Source organism: Petaurus breviceps, unplaced genomic scaffold (genome assembly GCF_028583685.1).
Source record: "Petaurus breviceps papuanus isolate PSGF00001 unplaced genomic scaffold, PetGlider_PUasm1.0 80, whole genome shotgun sequence".
Taxonomy (NCBI): Eukaryota; Metazoa; Chordata; class Mammalia; order Diprotodontia; family Petauridae; genus Petaurus; species Petaurus breviceps.
Genome location: NW_027186540.1, coordinates 4667468 through 4688638, shown reverse-complemented (window position 1 = coordinate 4688638; position 21171 = coordinate 4667468). Strand labels below are relative to the sequence as shown.

The window sequence follows — 21171 nt, the reverse complement described above, 5'->3', positions numbered from 1 at the left end:
TGATGTTATGTAAAATGTTAACCTTGGAGTCCTGAAGATCTGGACCAAATCCTGCCTCTGAAATATACTAGCTGTGTGACTATGAACAATTAACCTTTCAAAGCCTCAGTTTCCTTATCTCCAAAATGGGAATAAGGCTACCTGTGGCATCTGAGACTTCAGAGGGTCATTGTGAGCCTTGATTTAGGGTGGAGTATGTAGAGTACATGGTAAACTCTGAAATTGGCATTATTACCCTCAAATCCAGCAGAGGGCTCAGAGAACCACTGAGAACTTACACACAAAGACCACTGTAACCACACTGGATTTTTCTGGCTCAGGTACCCCTTCATTTGAATCCCAGTAGTGAACAAACTGCCAGCAAAGACCCTGGAGGACAAGTGTGCTTTAAAGGTCCTCTTTTCTTATCAAGACAGACATTATTCCTCCAATTAAAGCTTCCGGGGATGAATACATTCCAATTATCTGTGACAAGTAAAGTGGGAAGGGATGGATCACTGAAATCCACAGATAATCCCCCAACCTCATTTTGGGCATTAGTTTCAGCCACACTCCATCAAACCTCTTGCTAGAGTCACACATATAGTTTTCACCTTTTGAATATGAATGCTGCCAGGGGTGTGGGTCAAGAATGAGCAGAAGGACCAAAGGAGGAGGGCAGGAAGAGGCCAAAGAAAAAGAAAGGACAGGAAATATACACAAATGGAAGAGCCAGGCTGAAGGGAACAAAAAAGGCAACAGGATGGTGCAGGAGCATTAGCCCTGTTGTCTGGAGGATTCAGGCTCTGGTGCTTACAGTAAAGTCCTTCCCCCTCTCACTTTCTTCATCTAGAAAACAGTAATAACAGATCTATGGGGAGTTGTTATGAGGAAAGCCCTCACCACTTTATAACTTAGAGCAGTGTGGGAATTACAATGATCATTATTAAAGAGAGCTTGTAGGAGGAATTTGTGACTATACACAGTAAAAAATGCAAGAGGATTTGGAAACTAGGGACCTTGGTAGTAAAGTCCCCCCAAACATGCCCAAACTTGTATTCCTTTCTTCCTGGATCATTTCCTTTACATTAAACTACCTCCATCCTATACACCCATAACCTTTAGTCATTCACATACTAGGAGAATGGTCACTCAGAGCCCAGGTCAAATGAGAAAGAAACACACTCCTTGAGAAAAACCTTCCTACTTTGGGCTGCCACACCCTGTAGCAGTTGGGAAATCTCTCCAAAAAATCCCTTTTTGATTCCCCATGGGACAAAATGCTTATGATCTAAATTAACCTTTAAGTTTTCTAGAACATCACATGCATTGTCAATGTTCAATGAATCTCTGAAAATTAAAACCAGAAAGAAAAAAGGAAGAAAATGACTCTCCCAGGGTCCCTGGTCCCATAAGCAGTTAGGTGTCACAAAGGATAGAGCCCTAGATCTGGATTAATAAACCAGAATTCCAATGCATTCTGGGAGGGGGGAGAGGAAGGGGGTTGTCATCTGGGCAAGTCATTAAACCTTTTTTGGCCTCACTTTTCTCATGTGTAAAACAAGGTGGGCAAGCCACCCACCTCACAGGGTTGTTGTGAGGATAAAATGAGATATTTATAAAATGCTTTGCAAATCTTGAAAGTTATATGAATGTTAGCTATTATTATGCATTTTCTGTTGTTTGCAGAAGCTTAGGAAAGATAAGGTCAATAGCTATTGGCAAAGCATGAAGAAAAAAGGTGATTAAGATCACTATTTCCCAAACATGACTTGAGAAATGAGCGGCTCCTACAAACAAAGCTCACACCCAGCAATTTTAAGTGTGATTGGGAAACAAACTTGTTTAATGTGACAGGTTGCTACATCTTTAGATGCCTGGGTTTGTTGGGTGGCTTGTTTGGCATTTGAGGGTTTGTTTTTTTTTCCTACCCTTAAATCACATAAATGCTGGTTTGACAGGATAAAGAATTACTCCCTAACTCACCCTTTCAGATGAGATCATCTTTTATAATAACAATTAGAGGGATAGGTTGCCTTTCAAATACACACACTCACACCTACATAACTCCACAACCATCTTTGAAAGAAAGGAGACAGTGCAAAACTCCACCTAGTACAAAAAGTGGAAGGAGGTAAATGTTACTGAAGATTAAGACAAGAAGCCACACATCCAGTAAGAATTGTGCCTGAGCCATAATGAATGAGACTGGAAACAACTACTGAAGAGGGAAAGGAATTTTTTTTTTTTGGAAGGGGAAGGGTGCTAAGTTCAGAACAAAAAGAGTAAAAAAAGGTTCAGGCCCACTTCTTGGGGAAGATAAGAGAAGGCAGAGCTGTGTAATTCCAATTTCATTTCCATCTTCTTCATCAAAGAATGGTCTTCAAGGTGATCAGGGTAGCCCAAACATCACAGAGAGAGAAGTGAAGCATAAAATGGATTAGGAAATAGTAAAATCTTAGTATTAATCCCTTTAAAGTAAGCTCCCATCTCTTGGCCTAGATGAATGTCAGCACTGGGCACTCACCTTGCCATATCCTCTAACTGATTATAGATATTTGCATTGGTTGTATCACTCTTACCATTCTGGAAGATTCTTGGGGGCAGGGAAATTGTCTTACTCATCACCCTACCTCTCTCTGCAAAGTTGTAACTAGGATGTGGCGATAAGGACCTTTCAGTAGTAAGGGCAAGGATTGTATGCTTCTTCCCCTCCAAGGTCCCCTCACCCTCCAGTCCAACATCTCCACACCCCAAAGTCCTCTGCTGATCCAAAACTGTGCAGCAATATTTCAATCCTTCATTATCCCCTGTTTCACCACCTCCAGAGTCCTAACATCAAGGCTCTCCTCCCCCTACAGCTGCCCCCTCACCTACTACCACCCCAGGGGCTAGGGACTTAAGCATAAACGCACTTTTTCCAAAGCAGATGGTTTTAGCAAGCTGTGCCTTCCTTTGTCTTTCACAAGGGACATCCATAACATTCTTTTCGTTCACTGAGAGGGAGCTTGGCTTTCTGTCTTACATTACCAGAGTCTTGTGTCCTGAGGTCTGCTCCCCATGCCCCACAACTGAATTTGATCTGAGAAAAAAAGATTTCCTAGTTACAGATCTATCTGTGCCCATCATAGCCCATTACCTATTGCGGGGGCTTAAGAAGACATCTTTGAATAAATTACTAAATGAACGTATGAGTGACTGACTAAAGGGATGAAAGAAACATGTAGAGTGATCACAGACACACAGTCAATAATAAATCAGAGAGAAAGGGAAATGGAAATGGAAATAATCTGATCTTCAAAAAGGAAAAAAAAGGTTAGATTCCAAAAAACTACATAATTGTAAGCTTGATGTCAATCTTCTGCAAAAATCAAAGAAAGATTATTAAATACGTGGTTTGTAAGAAGATATAAGAGGATTTAGACATCATTAGGAGCCCACAGGGATTCATTAAGAACAAGTTATGCCAAACTAACCCCATTTCCTTTTAATTGGGAAATGGCTCCACAAATGGTGTATAGGAATATCACAGGATATTATTGCACCATGAAAAATGACAAAAAGGATGGTTTCAGTGATACTTGGGAAAACTTGTATGAAATGATGCAGAGTAAAGTGAGTAGAAGCAAGGGATCAAATTACATGCGATATTATAAAGTGAAACAACTTTGAAAGACTTGGGAAATCTAGTCAAATAACTAGTCACAGAGGAGATGGACTCAACCATGCAAAATAAGATAAGTTGGTGGTTTTTTTGTTTGTTTGTTTTCTTTTGTTTTGTTTTGCCATGACCAATGAGAGGATTTGTTTTGTTTTACCGTGCATATTTATTATGGGGATTTTTTTTCTTTTCTTTTTTTTCAATTTGGGGGTAGAAAGGTATGAGAGAAAGGAGAGTTAGTGATTGAGTTATCAAAAAAAGAAAAAGAAAGCATTTCATTAAAGCATTTCTTTTATACATAGAAGAGAACTGAAGGTAGGTGAGAAGGTAACATAAACAATCAATACAGCTTAGAAAGTTATATGTTAAATTTACTGTATACATAAAAAGGAAGCAAACTATATAAAACAGACTCAGTTTCCTGTTTAATCCCCTTTTTTTCTGTTCTACTTCATATATGGAAATGCTCATCTTATTTGGCATTTGATTTTAGTGTTTAGTTTAGAACTTTTTCTTAAAGAAAAAAAACTATACCCAAAGCGGATTGATCATGCCAAACTTGGAGACCCCAGGACCTGAGTTTGAATCCCAGTTCTGCAACTTACAACCTGTGTAACCACAGGCAAGTCACTTAAACTCTCTGAGTCTTGTTTCATCAACTGTAAAATGAAGTAGTTTAACTAGATATCCCTGATATCCCTTCCATCTCTGTGATATTAACAGTGAGGGAAGCCTTGAATGATGATACAATTAAAGACACTCAAGATTTTTAAAAAAATCTTTACAATTCAGAAAACAAAACCAAAATTAAAGATAGGAATTTAACAAGGAAAAATATGCAGCCTTGAGATAGGCAGATGATAGGTACATAGACACACAGACATGACAGACACACAGATATATACACATATACCTAGCTAGATTTTAAATCACTTGTACATGATAGGAACTGTACCTTGTGCTATAGTAATAAAAGTAGCACTTTGGTCTTGGAAAGTGATGTGGAATGGCCCCAATGTACATAAACCTTTCTACAAACCTTTACCTATGAAGATCATTCAATCTTTGCATTCATAAAAGACATGCCCCCCTTCCTTTCTCCCTTCTGCTAATAAGAATTTCCTTCTATCCTTCCTATCCCTTAGAAGGCAGCTTGGTGGCACAGTGAATAAAGTACTGGGTCTGGAGTCAGGAAGACCTGAGTTCAAATTTGGCCTCAGTCACTTATTAGTTGTGTGACCCTGGAATTCATGTAACCCTGCTTGCTTCAGCTTCCTCATTTATAAAATGAACTGGAGAAGGAAATGGCAAACTACTCCAGTGTCTTTGTCAAGAAAATCCCCAAAAGGAATTAGACACAACTGAAAATGACTGAACAATGCAGACCCCTAGATAATCTCTAAGGTCATTTCTAGCGCTACAATTCTATTTCTCTAACAGGATGTCTCTTATAAATGCATCTCCTCCTAAATTTGAAAAGCTATGTTTTGGGATGGCCAGGTAGCACAGTGAATAAGAGCAATGGCCCCAGAGTCGTGATGACCTGGGATCGAATTCAGGCTCAGACAACTTAGCACCCACCCAGAAACACCTGGCTGTGTAACCTTGAGAAAAGTACTTAACCCCAATTGCTTAGGGGCAGCCAGGTGGCTCAGCAAGTAAGAGCTCTGGCTCCAGAGTCAGATGACCTAGGATCTAATCCAAGCTCAGATACTTAGAACCACACCCAGAAATAACCTTGAACAAGTTACTTAACCCCAATTGCAAGAAAGAAAGAAGAGAGAGAGAGAGAGAGAGAGAGAGAGAGAGAGAGAGAAAGCTATGTTTCCTTAATTCACTACTCAACCAAAATGGGGGGTAATGATGACCTAGCTATGCTAGCAAAGTAAAGCTCAAGGTCTTACCAAGTTGGAAAAGCATCTTGTATGATCTGAGTAATAACACCCTATCTGTTCCCTCAAGGACAAACCCAGCAAGTGCAGAGTTTCAGGCCCGGAAGATTGACTACCAAGTGATCTGAGACATCCATGAAAACCATCTATGAAGGTATACAGATGGAGAGAGTACACCTCTTACTCTATTAGAATAAGAAGGAAAAGGGCAGCTAGGTGGTGCAGTGAATAGAGCACCAGTCCTGGAGTCAGGAGGACCTGAGTTCAAATCCGGCCTCAGACACTTAACACACACACACACACACACACACACAAAACCTAGCCATGTGACCTTGGGCAAGTCACTTAACCCCAATTGCCCTACATTCCCCCCCCCTCAAAAAAAGGGGGGAAAAACTGCAGGATTTTCATACAGAAACCAGCAGAGACTAGCTTGCTTGCTTGCTTGCTTGTACAGAATCTCACTTGTCCTATATCTCAAACCACCTACTGGGTATCTCCACTTGGATATCTTGCCAATGTGTCAGATTCAAATCCAAAAGTAAACTTCAGATCTTTCTTAAACCCCCTAACTTATCCATATTTGTTGATGACACCACTCTTCCCCTACTCATCCAAGCTCAAAACCTCAGAGGCACTCTTAACTTTTCCCTTCTTTCACTTCCTCATCCTATCACTTTCCAAGTCTGGTCAATGCCATCTCCAAAATATTTCTTGCATCTGCCCTCTCCACTCACTTAGATACCACTACAGCGTAAGCTCTTACCTAGACTACTATAATAGTAAATTTCCCTGTCAGTTTCTCTCCTCTACAATCTATTCTTCACACCAAAGGCAAATAATCTTTCTAATGCACATCTACCTTACAATACACATCTACCTGCAATCTACCTGCTTCCTTTTTCAGAAATCTGTAATGGCATACACATGCCACCCACCACACCCTTTCCCACCCCCTCCCCCACCCCTAGACATACTGTCTCCAAAACTCTACTGATCTGTGACTTTATCAGTGTGGGCAATCCTCCCAATGAGATAAATCACAGGCCATCCATTCCTGCCCATCCTGTGTAATTCCCAAACCCTTAGCTAGACATTTAAGGCTCTCTCTATAATCTGGCTCCAATCTACATTTCCAGTCTTAGCTCATGGTACTGCCCTTCAGACACAATACTCTCCAACCAAAAAAAGAAATGATTTACTATTAGACAATCTATTCTGAATGAATAAATGAAAAGCATTTATTTAGCCCTTACTATGTGTCAAGTACTATCCTAAGCAATGGGAACACAAGTGTAAAGACAGACCTACCTTCAATGTGTTACATTCTAACAGAAGGAGAGAACATAGTACCTCTCTTCCATTCTGAAAACTGTTCCCCATGCCTAGCATGTTCTCTCACTCAATCACCAATCTGTCATTGATGATCACCTTTCAAGGCTCATCTAAGATACTAACTCTTCCAGAAGCCTTACCTAATTTCCCTCAGCCCTCTCCCCACCTCCCCAGCTAAGAATTCTCTCTCCCTACTTGACCATCTCAGTTAATTCTATTGGACATCTGTGAACTTGATCATTTCACAATTTAAAATACAGGTTATTTGAGGGGGGAAGGGGAGAGCGGAGAATGTCTCATTCTTACTGCTATATGTTGAGCTCCTTGAGGGAAGAGACTGAGTTATTGGGTTTTTTTTGTTTGTTTGTTTTTTGCTTTTTGGAGGGGGAAGGTAGGACAACTGGGGTTAAGTGACTTGCCCAAGGTCACATGGCTAGTTTTTATGTTAAGTGTCTGAGACAGAATTTGAACTCAGGTCCTCCTGACTCCAGGGCTGGTGCTCTATTCACTGAACCACCTAGCCACCCCCTGAGTTACTGTTTTACATCTCTAGCTCCAGGGCCTAGTACAATACCTTCCACATATAAGGCTCACTTTCTGCATCCTGAGAAAAAAACTAATAGAAGTGGGTATAGAATAATTTTACGTATACACACACACACACACCTGTTTATATCTAATGATAGCCATCTTTAGGGCAGGGGTGGGGAGGAGTGGTGGAAGAAAAAGACATTTACATGATAACTTTGTTACATGTTTGAAAGGAATAGCAAGCTGTGCTTAGTAAATTTACAGTTTTGTGTGCAATCATCTTTTTTAGTGTATTGTTATGGAAATACCTGTTTCATTCTATAAATTAAAAATAAAGTTAAAAAGGAACAAAGTAAATATAAATTTAAAAAATAAAATAAATACTTGATAATTTGATCTTTTTTAAAGTACCATCCTCTGGCAGGGGAAAATTTTTAAATGAATAGGTTCTTGCTATTACCTTCTCCTCATTCATTGTTCATACCATAGCTTATTTTTATAAGTTTTTTTTATTTTATAAGACTCTTCATATCAAATACCTTTTGTATTTCTCTAATTAAATCTCCTCAAATAGAGTCTAAGGTGCAGTTAGGTGGCACAGTGAATAGAACACCAGTCCTGGAGTCAGGAGGACCTGAGTTCATTCAACACTTACTAGCTGTGTGACCTTGGGCAAGTCACTTAACCCCAACTGCCCTGCCTTCCCCCCTCCAAAAAGACCAAAAAAAATTTTGTTTAAAGTAAACAGAGTCTATGATAGGCCAGGCCCTACAAGCATTATGGCAAACTGTGGTACAATGAAATTTTAGTATAATATTTTTTTGAAGGTAAACTATATAACACTACAAGAGATACCACAATGCATTCATCAGTCATTATGATGAATCACCCTACAGGTTTTCAGGAGGATGAATGACCAGCCTTTCGATCTTTCCTTTTTATGACCAAAATTCACAAAGGACTAGAGTTGATGGCATACTCATTCTCCCCTAATCCTGGTATTTGGCATTTCAAGTTACTTCACAATTGGGGAAACATCTGTAAATGAGAGGGTTTCATCCTTGCTTTCAGATCCCTCCCAACTCTCCCAAAGATCTGATTAGTCAAGAAGCTAACTGAAAGGTGTACTAACAGCACATTAAAACACACATTTGAAAAGGAGAATTACATTGACGGCTACTCCATTTTAATAGGAAGCTCTGGCCTGAGAGAATACAAAATTGGTTGAGTGGTTGGGAACAAATATTACTAAGAAGTTTTTTTGTCTTTAAAGTCTCTCCTTCTAGGGAATGGTGATGGCTGACAAATGCAATTTCCTGCTGAGTTCCCACTGGAGGATCTGAGGAGGACGTGCTGCCATCTAAAGCTACCTACTGTTTGGAAAAGGCCTGCTTCAAAGACCTACAGGCTGCCCCTGGTCCTCTATGAGATATGGCAAGAGAACCTTGAGAAACAGGGGGAGGGCATCAGAAATGAGTTTAACCCAAACCTTCCCAACTGGCAATTCTGCTGTGTACATTCTCCAGCACCATTGCTACCACCGCCACCACCAATCCCCCCCCCCCAACTTCCATTTTCTCCAAGTAAAGTGAATCACTTGTAAATCATAGAAATCAAAGTGCTGGTCACTCAGGACTGTCTTTTCAAGCAGCCAATTACCATCTGCATGGAAAAGGTCAGGCTCATTTAAAAATTAAACAAATCTGGATTACCTTTTGCACAGTTTGTTCCAAATGAGGAAATTTACACAAAAGAAATGCTCAAAATTGATATGTTCTCTCTCTTCTCTCTCCCTTCCTTCTTTCCCCTCTTCCTCCCTTTCTTTCTCTCTGTCCCTGTCTCTGTCTCTTTCTCTCTCTGTAAGTCTGGCTCAGAGTCTTTGCTTCTTTCTGATATATCACAGGGCAGCAAATTAATTATCTTCATGTTGTAATCCACTTAGGAGGAAAGGGTTTTGCTGCTACTTCTCTGTCAGACTACAGGACAGAATGACAGGTTCCTCAGGTCCTTCAAGCCTTAAGGTAAAAGGAATGCTCACTAAGATGAACTTTTTTTTTTTGTCTAGTGCCCAAACCCCTTCTTTGGGTAGCAAAATCTTGGAGAATTAGTTCTAATTTAAATCCGTAAGGGTAAAATACCAATCCTCCAAACATTCCCAGTTTCATCTGATGCTTGCTGTGTGTTGTCTCTTCCCTGGTGGTGCTGATCATTTGGTACAGGCAGGGCCTCAGAATTACACTCTCAGACAAACCTCACCCAATTAACCCAATAGCCATGCTATATATATATATAATAGGATGCTATAAAATATGACCATCTCAGATCTCTTCTCCAGCTTCCAACACCCACAGATAAACTATTAGATTGTAAGCTCCTTGAGGGCAGGGACCATCTCATGTCTCTTTTTGTATCCACAGTGCCCGATGCATAGTAGGCATTTAATAAATGTTTATTGATTAACAGACTGATTGAGACAGCCCACCTCCCCAGTGAGGATCCATACCCTTACAGTAACATAAAAAACAAGACCCATCTCTTGTGAAGCCAAGGCAAGATCAAACAGCAAGCCTGATGTTCTTGTGAAGTCCTCAGAAGTCAACAAACACATACACACACACACACACACACACACACACGAGTAAGAGTTCACATTTAAATATACAATACTGTATTTAGACTGAGATCTTGTATCTAATCTTGCCTCTCCTGTTTATTATCTATCAGATCTTGGACAAACTGCTTCTTTTCTCTGACTTCAATCTTACAGATCAGTCTGTAAGCTAAGAGAGATGTGAATCTGTAAGCTAAGAAGTGAATGTATAAGCTAAGAGAGTCTGGCTTCCCAGCTCTTATATTCTATAATCAAATAATTTTGTAAAAGGTTAAAAGCCCAGTCACTAACAGTTGCTGGGCATGAGTAAATTTTCTTATCGATTTTTTTTCTCTTTAAAATTTTGATTCATTATAATAAAACTATTTGCACCCTCATTCTGGGTCCTCTGTAGTTTTTACTTTTCACCTGATTTTCATTGAATGTGCCTCACATTTAAATGTGATAATTAATACTCCCTTAGAATAGGTAAACTTTTTTGAAAAGCAAGCCAACTGTGCTGACAGGGAACAGTCAGCAATCCCTAATTATTATTTTTGAACAAGGTCACCATGCTTATGAGTGACAGCATGAGTAGTGGATAGAGAGCTGGCCCCCAGAGCTAGATCAGGGTTCCAGCCCTGTCTCTGATACATGCTGGCTGTGTGGCTCAAGGCAGGTCCCTTAGCCACTCAGTGCTCTAGGCCATTCTCTAAATTATAAATTGCAGAGAAGGTGTCCACCTGCTTAGGTAAAGGAAGTTCTGTACTAATTGCTCCTTATTACCAGTGGTGTCAAAATCAGATAGAAATGGAGACAACTAAACTATACATTTGGGCAGCTAGGTGGCGCAATGGATAGAGTCTTGCACAGGCCTAGAGTCAGGAGGACTCCTTCCTGAGTCCAAATTTGACCTCAGACACTTCCTAGCTGTGTGAACCTGGGCAAGTCACTTAACCCTGTTTGCCTCAGTTTCATCATCTGTAAAATGAACTGGAGAAGAAAATGACAAACCACTCTGGTATCTCTGTCAAGAAAACCCCAAGTGAGGTCATGAAGAGCTGGACATGACTGAAACAAGTGCAACAACAAACCATGTGTAAGAATCTGCATCCTGACTTGGAAAACAACATATTCCCATTATCTAGTTTGTTGGGTTTTGTGGTTGTTGTTGTTAAACATTTCCCAATTACATTTTGACCTGATTCCACACTCAGGAGTGTGCTGAACAGCATGCTGAGTAGTATGCTTGACAACCCCACCTACATTATTGAAAACACATGTCCAATCTCTATCTCAGTTCTGGATTTTCTCTGACTATGTCCCATGCCTGCACTGCTCTTCCACCTTTTGTCCCCCAATAAGCTACCCCATCTTCCTTCGAGTCCCAAATAATATCCCATCTTTTATAGGAAACCTTTCCCAACCCCTCTTCATTCCAGTGACTCCCTTTGTTAATTACTTAACATTTACCCTGTATATAAATTACACAAAGCTATCTGTTGTATCCCCCACTAGAATGTAAGCTTCTTGAGGGCAAAGACTGTCATTTGCCTCTTTGTAGCCCCAGTATTTAGCATGGTGCTTGGCATACAGCAGGCACTTAATAAATGTATATTGACTGACTGATCATTCCATTAATTTGCTCACTTGGCATTATCAGGTCTACTCCACCCTGGAACCATGTTTCATTTACTTTATACAAAGAACAGTTCCCTATACATAAATGTCTATGGATTTGATTTGGATTTGCTGAAATGTGACTATCCTATGTCCACATAGCTATCAGTGACCCCACTAAAGTGAACCCAATTTATAGACCATACATCATTTCTAAATAGTTGCACATAAATGTATTTTTTTAATTTAATGAGGATATATTTTAAATGTGCCAAGGGAGAGTGCCATTGAATTTTGTGGAGAACTCATTTGTGATATCTCAAATTTTCTTATAATAAATGATCACACCCTAAACTTACATCTTTCAGCTTCAAGGATTTAGACACGAAAGGGATCATTCAACTCAGCAATCAGGCCAATTCCTTTTTACAGATGGGGAAACTGCACACATACACACATGCACATGGATATCTATAAACATACACACACATATACATAAAACCATACTATGCTTATTTCCACCTGTCATCTACTTCTCTGAATGTGGATAGCATCTTCCTTCATAAGTTCAACTCTTTACATGTTTTTTTCTAAATCAACCAGCTCATCATATCCTACACTACTGCAATATTCCTTTCTGGATTCAGATAGCATTTTCCTTCATAGAATCTTTGAGGTTAATTTGGGTATTTATAACAGTCAGAATGACTTGGTTGCTCAAAGTTGTTCTTAAAACAATATTGCTGTTACTGTACACAATGTTCTCTCGGTTCTGCGCATTTTGCTCTTCATTATTTCATGGAGGTCTCTCCATGCTTTTCTAAAATCATTGAGCTCATCATTTCTTATAGCAGAGTAATATTCCATCATGAACATATGCCACGATTTGTTTAGCCATTCTCCAATTGACGGGCATGCCTGCAATTTCCAGTTCTTTGCCACCACAAAGAGAGCTGCTATAAATAGTTTAGGACATGTAAGTTATTTTCCATTTTCCCTAATCCTCTTGGGAAACAGACCCAATAGTGGTATTCCTGGGTCAGAGGGTATATAGGCAGTTTAATAAGTCTTTGGGCATAATTCCAAATCTCTCTCCAAAATAATCAGATCAGCTCATGGATCCACCAACAATGAATTAAGGTCCCTACACATCCCCACAAACATTTGTCACTTTGCCCTTCTATCATTTTAGTCAATCTGATAGATGTAAAATGATCATCTATTCTTGACATGTATTTGTTCCTTTATCTCTGTTTGTCATCCTATTTATTCAAAGCTGGTAAGTCACTATAAACCTTAACCCTAAATAAATAGCAGGAAGTTTCCAGATACATCTAGCTGAGAACTTCACTGAATCTTTTCAAAAAATTAAACTTTATGTTTTTCAATTAGCAAAAAATTATTTCTATTCCTCTTATAACTGAAAAATGGGGGGAGGGGAAGAAAAACAAAACCTGTCTGCTTAACCAAGTGAAAAAATCAAGTGCAACAAAATTCTCCACTGACCACATCCAAAAAATGTCTATTTCTTTTTGCCCCCAAAGTCTAGCACCTTTCTGTTAGGAGATGGTTAGCATGTTTCCTCATAAGTTCTCTATAATCATGGACGTTCAGACTTTCCCAAATCTTTCATGCAAAGTATTATAAGAAGTGTCCAAAAATGTTGCTTAATACTGCTTTATGAGGGATATAGACTGGGGTATGACAGTAAATGTTTAACAATCAGCCGTCTCATGGGGGGAAAAGGTACGCATGACACACTTTTAAATTTATAATATGCGTTATTAACATTTTCTCTAACACTTTCTTAAGTCCAGACAATCAATGAAACTAAAAAACAAGCCCTAATTTGTAGCATTTTTCAACTTCTAAGCTGTAAATCCTCACACAGTAAATTTAACAACCAGCTCTTGAAAGCTGACTTGGCTCTAGGGCATCCCCAGTTAGAAGTAATGCCTCCCACATGCCACTCTGTTTGACCAAATTCTATGCATCAATCATATTCTTATCCATATTACCTAAATTTTCAAAGATTTATTTCAAATAGTATTAAAATGAATTCACTCTCCCAATTTTTTTAACTTGTTAAATATTAACCAGTGAGGTAGAATACTGATATCTGCACACTCTGTCCTTCCTTACAAGATTCCTTCTAAGGAGATAAATGAGAGCAGCTGCACTACAGATGGGACAGACATTTGTAAGACACAAAATGATAAAATTATAATGCTAGAAGAGAACTTAACATAATTAATAATAACTCACATTTATATAGCACTCACATTTACATAAGCATTTTAAGGGTTGCTAAGTGCTTTCTTCCCAACACTGAAACTGCTCAAATATAATGATCTTTATTTTACATATAAGGAAACTGAGGCTCAAAGAGTTTAATCTCCCTGTAGAGTAGAGTAGATGAAGACATAAGAGCTGTCTTCAATATTTGAAGATATCTTGTGAGAAAGGGGTGGGATTTGTTCTGCTTGGCCCCAGATGGCAGAAGAGGAGCAAAGGGACTTAGAAATGTCTAAAAGAGGAATGAGCCACTTCAGGAGGTGAATCTCAATTAGTACATATAACGAATCTCCTGAAATGGCCACATGTATTTGAATTCACATTATTTTTGGTGGTTATTTAAAAATCATTCAATATTTCATTAGAGAATTCACATTCTTTGAAGATAAAATTATGTAAAATACAGACACTGGTTCCAACTCAATGAAAACAAGCAGTGTGGATTCAAAAAATGCAACCTTATTCACACTCATCAGAAGCCTGGCTGTAGTGAGCTCCCCACTCCCTACCAGTCTTCAGAGGCTGAGGGATGACTTGTGCAGCATGCTGGATTAGGAATGTCTGTTCTGTTTGATGTTATCAGATGGGATCCTATTTGTAAAGTCCCTGGATCATAGCTGGAGCTTAATAAATGCTCATTGCCTTCCTCCCCCACCCCATTCCTCTCCACACCCTTCAGGAACAGGCCTCACTAGATGAATGCTGGGATTCCTTTGGACCTGGAGATTCTGTTATTCTGGATTTTCAAGATCCCATCTGGCTCTGACTCCTGTGATCTCTGACATACGATATGACCAATAATTTATGAGTTTGGAAAATGGTATTAAAACAGAGATGGGAGGAAGCCATGGACAAGCTTCACCTAATTCAGAATTTTTCCCAGGCTCAGCCTTGACCACACCACTCAAACGCAGCCAACCCTGTTCTAGACTAATTATTTGCACCCAAGTCACCACCCGGAGGGGAAGATGAGGAGGACATACTCATGAAAGCCTTTTATGAGATTGTTTCATGAATTTGTTATTTTTTCCTAAAAAGGAAACTCTCTTTTCACACCAATTAATTCATCTGAGAACACTGATTCACTTAGCAATGGGAGGGGGAAACAAATCTGTTACCTAACCCCGAAGTACAGTGGGTTCGTAGAGCCTGGAAAAAACAATTCAAAGAAGAAAGGAAGAGAAAGGGCAGCCTGTGAGAGATCCTGGGAAAGTCATGAGGGGTAGAACTATCAGTCAGCACAAGGCAGAGGGACAAGGAGGTCCTAGAACGTTCTGCTTGGCAAGCTCAACATTAACAGAAGTCTTCAAACAGAGGCCAGCTTCTCCAGCCTCCTTCAAGCCTCAGCTTAAATCCTACCTTTTCTGCTGGACGCGGTTCCTTGTCCTTTCCACTGCTAGCACTTTCCTTCTGAAAATACTTTCATTTACACTGTGTTTCTATATGTCTACATGTGTGTTTATGTACACAAACATGTTTATCTATGTGTAGAAACATTTATATATGGATACAATTAGAAATAGTATACATATAAATCTAACAAGATATAAAAATTATCAAACAAGTTAACATATGTAAAGAGTTTTGAGAAGCCTAAAATAATATATACATACTACCTGTTATATATAATATATAAATGTTACCTATTATATATCTACAGATAGATAGATATAAAACATGTACAAAGCTATGTGAATGCTGTCTTCTCCATTATATGAGCTCCCTGAGGGTAAGGATGATGGTGAGACTTTTTTTTCCTTTCTTTATATTCCTGTCACTTATCTCATGGTTTGGCTCATAATTAAGGGCTTAATAAACGCTTGTTGACTGACTGACTCATTAGTGATGTTATGGCTTGTTGCTGTTGTTTAGTCATTTCACTCATATCCCACTCTTCATGACCCCATGTGGAATTTTTTTTGGTAAAGATACTGGAGTGGTTTTCCATTTCTTTTTCCAGTTTATTTCACAGATGAATAAACCAAGGCTAACAGGGATAAGTGACTTGCCCAGGGTCACACAGCTAGTAAGTGTCTGAGGCTGGATTTGAACTCAGGAAGATGAGCCTTTCTGACTCCAGACCAACTATGTCACCTACCTATCCCAAAATATTTTGAGTACCTATTATAATGGATAGACCAGATCCTTCCTGGCAGCATAAAGGCAAAGAAAGAGACCAGGCCTGATCTGAGGCTATCCTAAAAGATCATTTTCTCTCTTTGGTGCTACTTGGAGTTTTCTGTAGGAAAATTTCCAAATACAGTTCTTGTCAAAGGTGCCATAAAGGTGGGAAAATAGGAACCCCTGGCTCCCATTCAACCACTCGAGGTGTTTGTTAAAAATGAGTTTGGATAGAAAACGACCTTTATTTCAACCTGCAGAAAATTCAAAAAATACAAAGGATTCTAGATTTGAAGTCAGAAGTCTTGGGTTAAAATCCTGGCTCTACCATTTACTTACTACTTGTGTTAATTTTCAACTCTCTAGGCCTTAGTTTGCTCATCTGTAAAATGAGGGAGTTGGGCTAGATAAACTAAGAGATTCATTTTAGCTCTAAATCTACGAATAATCCTGACTGTATGGCTCACAGGAGCACATAAGTGGAGAAAACATAAAAAGCACTCACAGTAATAATAATAACATAAATCATTATAACATACAATATCTTAAAAATCTATTAAAGAGGGGTAAAACAAAGCGCTACATGAAAGGGAGAAGTTGTTCCTAAGTAGAGACATCAGGGAATGCTCCTTGGGGAAGGTGGTATTTGAGTTAGAATTTGAAGGATGAGAAAGAAATTAACACTAGAAGGTCCAAGCATGTCAACTCACGCAGACACATACACACACACACACACACACACACACAGAAACAAAATTATTAGAATCTTACTTTGAAATAAATCTCTATTTGAAATATCTCTATTTGCTTTGTGGATATTTATCAAATGTACACTCTGTTGATATGGCATGGTCTTTTGAGGAATTCTTTCATTATGGTCCTGCTAGTAAATGGGAGAGGAGAGTCCTATTAGACCCAATGAACAACAGCAACAAAACTGGAGAGTAGTCCCATTGGGCTGGAGTGGACAATGTACAAGAGGAAGTAACATGAGAAAAGAAAGGTACAGTGATACCAGATTGTAAAGGACTTTAAGGACCAGGCGGAAGAGCTAGAATTTTATTCAGTAGGTAATAACACTACATTAGTTACTGAGAAGCAATCACAACAGATAGATCAATGAGGTGTGAGAGACAAGATGTCTCCTTTGTTCAATGTTTGGGCTCAGTTCAATTCAGTCCAGTACTTAAGTTATTATTTTTCTGGTCCTCTGGCAGACACTTACAATGTGTTCTGCTTTGTATTACTGTCATGTGCTTTTAATTATCTCCCTAAAGAGCTAGAAGAATGGACTGCCTACCGAAAAAGGCAATATTTGCTGTTTGCTGTTCCCCAAAACTGAAGAAGCAAAGAGGGAAATAATACTAAACCCTAAAAAAAGTGGCTACAGTCACAAATGCAGAGACACACTAAATGTATGGAGTATGAGAAGACCTATGGGTCAGTAGCAAATGGTAGAGATTCAATAAATATTTGTTGAATGAATGACTAAAAACACCTAAACATGGGTAGCCATATTGTTAGTAATATTATCCTTGAGAATGAAGGCCTGTGATAATTAGATGTATGAGGAAAAAAGCTCAGAAGTCCTAGATCCATGTGACAGCCATGTGAATTTGAAAAATATATAATATTACATAGGATTAGATAGGATATTATACACAATCACATATAAGATAATTATGTAATAATATATACTCTAAATTATAATATATTGTCATATATAATATATAAAACATGATACATGCATTATATGTTACATATAATATACAACCTCTAATATATTGTGCATTATATATTATATATATAGAATAGAGTATATAATGTAATGGATTTGAATAATGTATAATACTTTGAATAAATGCTTGTAGATGACTTAAAAATAATACAAATTAGCAAATGTATGGCACTTTAAGAATAGCTAATATTAATATAGCATTTCAAGGTTTACAAAAGTACTTCACTCATAGTAACTTATTTGATCCTCACAACAACCCTGTGAATTAGGTGATATTATCATCCCCATTCTATAGAAGAGGAAACCAAAGCAAACAGAGGTTAAGCAACTTGCCCAAAGTCACACAGCTAGTAAGGGTCTGAGACAGAATTTGAACTCAGTTCCTCAGACTCCAGCTCCAGGGCTCTGGCCAATTTGCTCCTTAGCTGCCTCCATGAAGGCTGAAGATTCAGACATCTGTCTTTGGGGACCTACTGAGTCCAACAGGTGCTTTAGCAAGTTTACCTCCAGAAGAAAAGTCAGCAGATATTCTGTGGCTCTGTTGAGCACATTCATATCCCCAACCCTGACATTCTGCTGAGTCTCCACATCCACCTATTATGTTGGGGGGCAGGGAAAAAAGGGGTGCCATTTTGAGCAAAAACACCTTCCTGGTGTTGTAATTCCTGGTCCTGTGCTCACAGCCTTCCACTTGAAATGTCCAGAAAGCCTGAGATGGCCAGCACATAGCTAAGCAGCCGACGATGAACGATGAACGTATAAACTTTACTCAAGAGTCTTTTGATTTAGCAATTTAATTCTTATGGAGACTGGTGAGCCCAGGGGAGACTCTGAGGTTAGGGAGGTTCAAATTGCCAATTATTTCCAAGAAAGATGACTCAGTGCTGAGGAAACTTCCCAGGAAGGATATTTTAGCCACTATCCTCAGTTCTCCTCCTTGTTGTTTATCCTTCGTTCTCATGGAGGTCCTTGACATCAGGGAGGTGAAGCCATGACATGCAATGAACTGGATTTATGTGACAGAGTTATGTGCCCAGTCACCAGTCTCACTCTCTCCTCCAGAGCCATCTGGGTCCAGGGGTCTCCTCCTTGACAGAGTGAATTAAAAGAACATCTCTCACACTAACCTACCCCCTAGGGTGACTAGGACAAATTCCCACTACCTGAAATCAGAGTCATAGAATTCCAAAGTGAGAAAGGACATTAAGAGGTTATCCACAATGCACCTGAATGGGAAACTCTCATTGTTCTCAGACATAAACATTAACTATCAAGGAAATACCTAATTGCATAATCATAAAATCAGATGAAAAGAAACTTTGAGAAGTCACTGAATCCAGTCCTCTGGCTCTGCAAAGTACCTCCAAATCATTCCAATATGATCTTTTTTGAAGACCTCCAAAAGAGACACACCTCTCCCACCCCCAACATAGTTGCTCATTCTATTGCTTAACAAACTTCCTCAAGAAGTTTTTCCTCTAACCAAAATAATTCATACTGGAGTTGATGCCTATTTCAATTTGTTGTTGTTTTTTGTTTTCAGGTTATAAAGAAGGATTGTATCGGATGGAATGAACAATGGGAAAGAGGAAACCAAACCAAAGAAGAAAAAGAAAGAGAGCAGGTAATTTGCTTCAATCTGCATTCAAATTCTGTTCTTTCTGGTTCTTTCTCTGAATGTAGACATCTCTCTCCATCATGAGACTTTTGGAGTTTACTTATAGCCCTGCATTTCTGAGAAGAGTCTGATCTATCAAAGTTGGTCATCACACATATGTTGTATCTGTAATGGTGTACAAATTTTTCCTGGTTCTGCTCTTCTCACTCAGCATCAGTTCGTATAAGCCTCTCCAAGTAGATATGAAGTCCATCTGATCTTCATTTCTTATGGAGCAATAGTATTCCATTACATTCATATACCATAACTTGTGTAGCCATTCCCCAATTGATGGATACCCCCTTAATTTCCAATTCTTTGCCACTACAAAAAGAGCTGCTATAAATATTTTTGTACATATGGGGCTTCCACTTCTGTGATCTCTTTGGGATACAACCCTAGAAGTGGTATTGCTGAGTCAAAGAATATGAAATTACTTATAGCCCTTTGGGCATAGTTCCAGATTGCTCTCCAGAATGGTTGTATCAGTTCACAACTCCTCCAGCAATGTATTAGTGTTCCAATTTTTCCACATCCTCCCCAGCATTTATCATTTACCTGTTTTGTCATCTTAGCCAATCTGACTGGTGAGATGTGATTCCTCAGAGTTGTTTTGATTTGCATTTCTCTAATCAATAGTGATTTAATTTCTTCCCCTGAGAACTGTCTGTTTATATCCTTTGACCATTTATCAATTGGGGAATGACTTGTATTCTTATAGATTTGACTCAATTCTCTGTATATTTTAGAAATGAGGCCTTCATCAAGACATTGGTTGTAAAAATTCTTTCCCAATTTCCCACTCCCTCTTAATCTTGGTTACACTGGTTTTGTTTGTACAGAAGCTTATCAGTTTCATGTAATCAAAGTCATCCATTTTTCATTTTATAATGCTCTCTAATTCTTGTTTGGTCATAAAATCTTCCCCTCTCCATAAATCTGACAGATAAACTATTCCTTGCTTTCCCAGATTGCTTACAGTATCATCCTTTATACCTAGATCATGGACCCATTTAGACTTAATTTTAGTGTTAGATAATGGTCTATTCCCAGTTTCTGCCATACTATATTCCAGTTTTCCCAGCAGTTTTGTCAAATATTGAGTTCTTATCCCCAAAACTGGGGTCTTTGGGTTTATCAAAGAGTAGATTATTATAGTCATTGATTGCTGAGTCTCGTGTACCCAATCTATGCCACTGATCCACTGCTCTATTCCTCAGTCAGTACCAAGTAGTTTTGATGACTGCTGCTTTATAATACAGATTAAAATCTGGTATAGCTAGGCCACCTTCCGTAGCATTTCTTTTCATTAATTCCCTTGATATTCTGGACCTTTTGTTTTTCCAAATGAACTTTGTTACTATTTTTTCTAGGTCTATAAAGTAATTTTTTTGGTAAATTGATTGGTATGGCACTAAATATGTAATTTAATTTAGGTAAAATTGTCATTTTTATTATATTAGCTAGACCCAGCCATGAGCAATTGATGCTTTTCCAATTGGTTAGATCTGACTTTATTTGTGTGAAAAGCGTTTTGTAGTTGTGTTCATACAGGTCCTGGGTTTGTTTTGGCATGTAGATTCCTAAATATTTTATAATATCTACAGTAACTTTAAAAGGGATTTCTCTTTCTATCTCTTGCTGTTGGAAATGCCAAAGATTTATTTGGGTTTATTTGATATCCTGCAACTTTGCCAAATTTATTTATTGTCTCAAGTAGTTTTTTACTTGATTCTTTAGGATTCTCTAAGT

At 38.7% G+C, this 21171-nt stretch overlaps 1 protein-coding gene and 1 pseudogene across 2 annotated transcripts in view; one reads left to right on the top strand and one right to left on the bottom strand.

Moving 5' to 3' along the window:
- The window catches only part of LOC138175992 (calcium/calmodulin-dependent protein kinase type 1D), a 482214-nt gene that overhangs the window by 247507 nt on the left and 213536 nt on the right, over nt 1-21171 (bottom strand). The window lies entirely within an intron of this gene.
- LOC138175994 (glyceraldehyde-3-phosphate dehydrogenase-like) overlaps nt 200-21171 on the top strand; it is a 302812-nt pseudogene continuing 281840 nt past the window's right edge.